Genomic DNA, 6790 nt, shown 5'->3' with positions numbered 1-6790 from the left:
GACGTCACATTAGCATTAGCATTAGCAGGTGGTAATCTGAACACCTGTGATCGGATCCCTCAGGTCGGATGTGAACAGCAGGTGTGAACAGAGCGTCAACAGAACATCTAAGAAATGTGCGGATCAATTTTAAGCAGCAGTTACCACACACCTGTCCCCGCTGCTCCCCGTCCTCCTCCTGGTCCTGGTCCTGATCCTGGCTCCGGCTCCTGGTCCTGGTCCTGCTCCAAACAAAGTTGGAGATCAGTTACAAAGACTTTAAAAAATCCTGAAAACATTTGTAAAATCTCAATATTTAACAGAGGATTCTGACGTATTTAGCGACGGCTGTGAATGGAATCACTAGAAAACACATGAACTGTGCCTTTAACGGCAGCTGTTTGCAGGTCTTCAGTCAGAGGACACGATGAGACAAAGCAGTGTCCACTTTAAAGTGTTCAGATGTGCTCAGTGCAGTAGAGTGAAGAAATGTGAGGAAAACACAGGAAAACCTTTATATTGTCAACTATATAGTGATCCATCTCAACAGGGACACTTTTATTTTGAAGTTCTGCTAAACCACTGCTCGTCAACAGTTTTTTTTACTTAATCTGCCCCCTACTGGCCAGACTAGATAGTCATTCTAAACAGTTTTAATGGTATAGTGAATTTTTTTTGTTGATGTACTATATTTGGACATTTTTGACAGTTTACTAATAATGAAGATATATTTTTTTAAGGACATACTATACTAATACACTTTTAGACAGTTCATAGTTTAACCTTTTACACCACTATAAATACATGAGTAACATTTTGGATCTTTTTGTAATTTTTTTTTGAGTAGTTTTATTGCAACGTACTTTTATTTTTTCTTGAGTATATATTTGAACAAAGAACGTTACTTTTACGCTGTTCCATTTGGCTAAGCGACGGTCGTTATGTCATTTTTTAAAAATCTTTTTTTATTACATGCGCGATCTATTTCTCTTCCTATTTTAAAGGCCCCATTTATTGTTTTATTTAAAATATTATTATTTAACATTTGAACATTGTTGTTTTATATTATGTTGTGTCTATTTTGTACTATCTGTGTTGCTTTGAATATTTCAAAAATAAATCCGGAGAAACTCAGTACTTGAGTACTTGAGTTGTCTTTCACACTTTTCATACTTTTTTACTTTTAAAGTATTTTTATTTCATTTTTACTTCTACTTCTACTTGAGTAATTATTATCTTACAGTAACAGTAATTTTACTTGAGTCATTTTTTGGCTTCTCTACCCACCTCTGCATATTATACGAGGACATTTTGGACAGTTGTTGACAGTATGACGTCATACTACATAAAGACATATTTGACACTAAGTCACTTTTTTGAAAACGTGCACGTGTGTTTACATGTGGAGCAGTGACGTCACATTAGCATTAGCATTAGCAGGTGTAATCTGAACACCTGTGATCGGATCCCTCAGGTCGGATGTGAACAGCAGGTGTGAACAGAGCGTCAACAGAACATCTAAGAAATGTGCGGATCAATTTTAAGCAGCAGTTACCACACACCTGTCCCCGCTGCTCCCCGTCCTCCTCCTGGTCCTGGTCCTGATCCTGGCTCCGGCTCCTGGTCCTGGTCCTGCTCCAAACAAAGTTGGAGATCAGTTACAAAGACTTTAAAAAATCCTGAAAACATTTGTAAAATCTCAATATTTAACAGAGGATTCTGACGTATTTAGCGACGGCTGTGAATGGAATCACTAGAAAACACATGAACTGTGCCTTTAACGGCAGCTGTTTGCAGGTCTTCAGTCAGAGGACACGATGAGACAAAGCAGTGTCCACTTTAAAGTGTTCAGATGTGCTCAGTGCAGTAGAGTGAAGAAATGTGAGGAAAACACAGGAAAACCTTTATATTGTCAACTATATAGTGATCCATCTCAACAGGGACACTTTTATTTTGAAGTTCTGCTAAACCACTGCTCGTCAACAGTTTTTTTTACTTAATCTGCCCCCTACTGGCCAGACTAGATAGTCATTCTAAACAGTTTTAATGGTATAGTGAATTTTTTTTGTTGATGTACTATATTTGGACATTTTTGACAGTTTACTAATAATGAAGATATATTTTTTTAGGACATACTATACTAAGACACTTTTAGACAGTTCATAGTTTAACCCTTTACACCACTATAAATACATGAGTAACTTTTTGGATCTTTTTGTAATTTCTTTTTGAGTAGTTTTATTGCAATGTACTTTTACTTTTTCTTGAGTATATATTTGAAGAAAGAACGTTACTTTTACACCGGTCCATTTGGCTAAGTGACGGTTGTTACGTCATTTTTTTAAAATCTTTTTTTATTACATGCGCGATCTATTTCTCTTCCTATTCTAAAGGCTATATTTATTGTTTTATTTAGAATATTATTATTTAACATTTGAACAATGTTGTTTTATATTATGTTGTGTCTATTTTGTACTATCTGTGTTGCTCTGAATATTTCAAAAATAAATCCGGAGAAACTCAGTACTTGAGTACTTGAGTCGTCTTTCACACTTTTCATACTTTTTTACTTTCAAAGTATTTTTATTTCATTTTTACTTCTACTTGAGTAATTATTATCTTACAGTAACAGTAATTTTACTTGAGTCATTTTTTTGGCTTCTCTACCCACTTCTGCATATTATACGAGGACATTTCGGACAGTTGTTGACAGTACGACGTCATACTACATAGTGACATATTTGACACTAAGTCACTTTTTTGAAAACATGTACGTGTGTTACTGCGGAGCAGTGACGTCACATTAGCAGCAGCTAACCTGCTACAGGCCAGACGAGATACTCATTCTGAACAGTTTGGATGGTCTATTGACAGTTTGTGTTGAGGACATTCTTTGACATATGTGGACAATTTATATTTAAACGTTTTTAAACGACATACTACACTCGGAAAGTTCATATTTGGACAGTTTTGACGATATACTGTCACATTGACAACACACGTGTGTTTGCTGTGGAGCAGTGACGTCACGTTAGCATTAGCAGGTATAACCTGAACACCTGTGGTCGGATGTGAACAGCAGGTGTGAACAGAGCGTCAACAGAGAATCTAAGAAATGTGTGGATCATTGTAAACAGCAGTTACCACGTTTGTTCACATGATTGTACACATGCTACTTCCCGCTGCTCCTCGTCCTCTCGCTGCTTCTGTCTCTGCGCAGAAGAAGCTCCGCCTCCGACAAAGGAAGTGGAACATACCAAATAGATCGACACAGAGGGGAGGAGTGGAATGTACCAAGTCACGGAAACTACATAAAGGCTTTTAAATCAGTGTGTGTTTGTGCAGGAGCATCTCCACCTGTAATTATTCAACGTTCATGTCCTCGCTGGACAAATAAAAGAAAAATAGCAGCTAAAATCGTGAGAAGGGTCCAGCTGCAGACGGATTTTGGACGATGTACTATAGTATGACTTTTTGGACGGATTTTGGACGACATACTATACTATGATTATTTTTCCAATTTCGGACGACGTACTATAGTATGACTTTTTTGACTGATTTTTGACAACATACTATACTACAGACATGAGGAGAGGACATGAGTGGAGAGGACATGAGGAGAGGACACGAGTGCAGAGGACATGAGTGCAGAGGAGAAGGAGACATGAGGAGAGGACAGGAGTGCTGGAGTCACATTTTTCACTAAGCCACAGTGATAATGGCTTTGCACACAGTCAAGGTGGCATTTGTAGACACTGTATCCTAAAAGACAGACAGACAGGAAAAGTGATTCAGAAGTTTCAAGAAACAAACAAAACAAAACATTTCTTCATGAAGAGGTTCAAAGAACAATCAATATTATCAGGGGCATATTTAAAAATGCAGTAATCTTGCAACTTTTTCTCAACAACAGTGAAAATAAAATACACATGGACTAAAGTAAAGCATAAATGACATGGCTCAGCATTAGTTTACTTTACTTATTGTGAGTGTCTGATGTTCAAAGGGATGAGTTGAACATATGTAATGGTCACACTTATCCATGGTCAGGACAGAAATAACACCATGTTTCATAACATGTGAGGCTCATGGGGAAATAAAGGCCTTTCAGCATTGAAATGAACAAATATTAGATAATATAGCGGGACTTACCACCGTCCTCTGTCCCTGCACATGAGACACAAGCTTTGCGTAGCTCCCCTTTGTTTGGCAAATGTTGCATCTCTTCAGCTCAGGGCTCCATCTGTAAAAGTAGTGTTGCTCTATAAGAGAATGTTAACATTTAAAATGAAATTGTATTTCGTATTTTATCCAGAATCAAGTAGTAATGACCTGGATTGCATTTCCCTGTCCTAAAATATATGCAGGCTAACCGAAATGAATCAAATCAAACAACACTGTTGACCGTGGTTTCTAAACATGAAATAATATTATTCATCATCAAATCTTTTATCTTAACAATTGTAGAACTGAGTTTTTCATGTTTTTCAAATTAGCAAAGCTAATAAATAACACTATCATTACAGTGTCCAGACATTACTGGTTAATAAACCACACTTAATTGATTTAATGTATACAAAAATGACTATTCATACAGTGTTCAATATCAACATTTGTTGTTTTTTTAATCCATTATTACCCTTCCCTCCGTCATTTTCTAAGTACAACATGTTGTTATTTTAGATTTTCCCGCGTTGTTTCGGGTTCTCTCGGGTTCTCTCGGGTTCTCTCTCTTCATACTTCTTCACCAACGTCAACGTCATCACGTTTCAGACGCACTCTCTTCTGTGACCTGTAGTCGGGTGTGAGTCCTGGAGTGGTCTGCGGGTCTGCAGCTGGACCCTTCTCACAATTTCAGCTGCTATTTTTCTTTTATTTGTCCAGCGAGGACATGAACGTTGAATAATTACAGGTGGAGCTGCTCCTGCACAAACACACACTGATTTAAAAGCCTTTATGTAGTTTCCGTGACTTGGTACATTCCACTCCTCCCCTCTGTGTCGATCTATTTGGTGTGTTCCACTTCCTTTGTCGGAGGCGGAGCTTCTTCTGCGCAGAGACAGAAGCAGCGAGAGGACGAGGAGCAGCGGGAACTAACATGTGGACAATCATGTGAACAAACGTGGTAACTGCTGTTTACAATGATCCACACATTTCTTAGATTCTCTGTTGACGCTCTGTTCACACCTGCTGTTCACATCCGACCACAGGTGTTCAGGTTATACCTGCTAATGCTAACGTGACGTCACTGCTCCACAGCAAACACACGTGTGTTGTCAATGTGACAGTATATCGTCAAAACTGTCCAAATATGAACTTTCCGAGTGTAGTATGTCGTTTAAAAACGTTTAAATATAAATTGTCCACATATGTCAAAGAATGTCCTCAACACAAACTGTCAATAGACCATCCAAACTGTTCAGAATGAGTATCTCGTCTGGCCTGTAGCAGGTTAGCTGCTGCTAATGTGACGCCACTGCTCCGCAGTAACACACGTACATGTTTTCAAAAAAGTGACTTAGTGTCAAATATGTCACTATGTAGTATGACGTCGTACTGTCAACAACTGTCCGAAATGTCCTCGTATAATATGCAGAAGTGGGTAGAGAAGCCAAAAAAATGACTCAAGTAAAATTACTGTTACTGTAAGATAATAATTACTCAAGTAGAAGTAAAAATGAAATAAAAATACTTTGAAAGTAAAAAAGTATGAAAAGTGTGAAAGACGACTCAAGTACTCAAGTACTGAGTTTCTCCGGATTTATTTTTGAAATATTCAGAGCAACACAGATAGTACAAAATAGACACAACATAATATAAAACAACAATGTTCAAATGTTAAATAATAATATTCTAAATAAAACAGGAAATACAGCCTTTAAAATAGGAAGAGAAATAGATTGCGCATGTAATAAAATAAGATTTTAAAAAAATGACGTAACGACCGTCGCTTAGCCAAATGGAACGGCGTAAAAGTAACGTTCTTTCTTCAAATATATACTCAAGAAAAAATAAAAGTACGTTGCAATAAAACTACTCAAAAAAAAATTACAAAAATATCCAAAAAGTTACTCATGTATTTATAGTGGTGTAAAAGGTTAAACTATGAACTGTCTAAAAGTGTCTTATTATAGTATGTCCTAAAAAAAGATATCTTCATTATTAGTAAACTGTCAAAAATGTCCAAATATAGTACATCAACAAAAAAAATTCACTATACCTTTAAAACTGTTTAGAATGACTATCTAGTCTGGCCAGTAGGGGGCAGATTAAGTAAAAAAAAACTGTTGACAAACAGTGGTTTAGCAGAATTTCAAAATAAAAGTGTCCGTGTTGATATGGATCAATATATAGTTGACAATAAAAAGGTTTTCCTGTGTTTTCCTCACATTTCTTCACTCATTTACTGCACTGAGCACATTTGAACACTTTAAAGTGGACACTGCTTTGTCTCATCATGTCCTCTGACTGAAGACCTGCAAACGGCTGCCGTTAAAGGCACAGTTCATGTGTTTTTAAGTGATTCCATTCACAGCCGTCGCTAAATACGTCAGAATCCTCTGTTAAATATTGAGATTTTACAAATGTTTTCAGGACTTTTAAAGTCTTTGTAACTGATCTCCAACTTTGTTTGGAGCAGGACCAGGAGCAGGAGCCAGGATCAGGACCAGGACCAGGAGGAGGACGGGGAGCAGCGGGGACAGGTGTGTGGTAACTGCTGCTTAAAATTGATCCGCACATTTCTTAGATGTTCTGTTGACGCTCTGTTCACACCTGCTGTTCACATCCGACCTGAGGGATCCGATCACAG

General features: G+C 37.5%; 1 long non-coding RNA gene across 1 annotated transcript; it reads right to left on the bottom strand.

Annotated features, from left to right (window-relative positions):
- Positions 1-3673: 3673 nt before the first annotated feature.
- On the bottom strand, positions 3674-4632 carry LOC122762989. Its single transcript, XR_006358827.1, has 3 exons — positions 4619-4632; positions 4132-4241; positions 3674-3741 (listed from the first exon to the last, which is right to left on the bottom strand). It is a non-coding gene; the product is annotated as an uncharacterized LOC122762989 (long non-coding RNA).
- Between the last annotated feature and the right edge of the window lie 2158 nt (positions 4633-6790).

This window comes from Solea senegalensis, unplaced genomic scaffold (genome assembly GCF_019176455.1).
Source record: "Solea senegalensis isolate Sse05_10M unplaced genomic scaffold, IFAPA_SoseM_1 scf7180000016292, whole genome shotgun sequence".
Lineage (NCBI taxonomy): Eukaryota > Metazoa > Chordata > Actinopteri > Pleuronectiformes > Soleidae > Solea > Solea senegalensis.
This window is presented reverse-complemented; position numbering and strand designations above follow the sequence as displayed.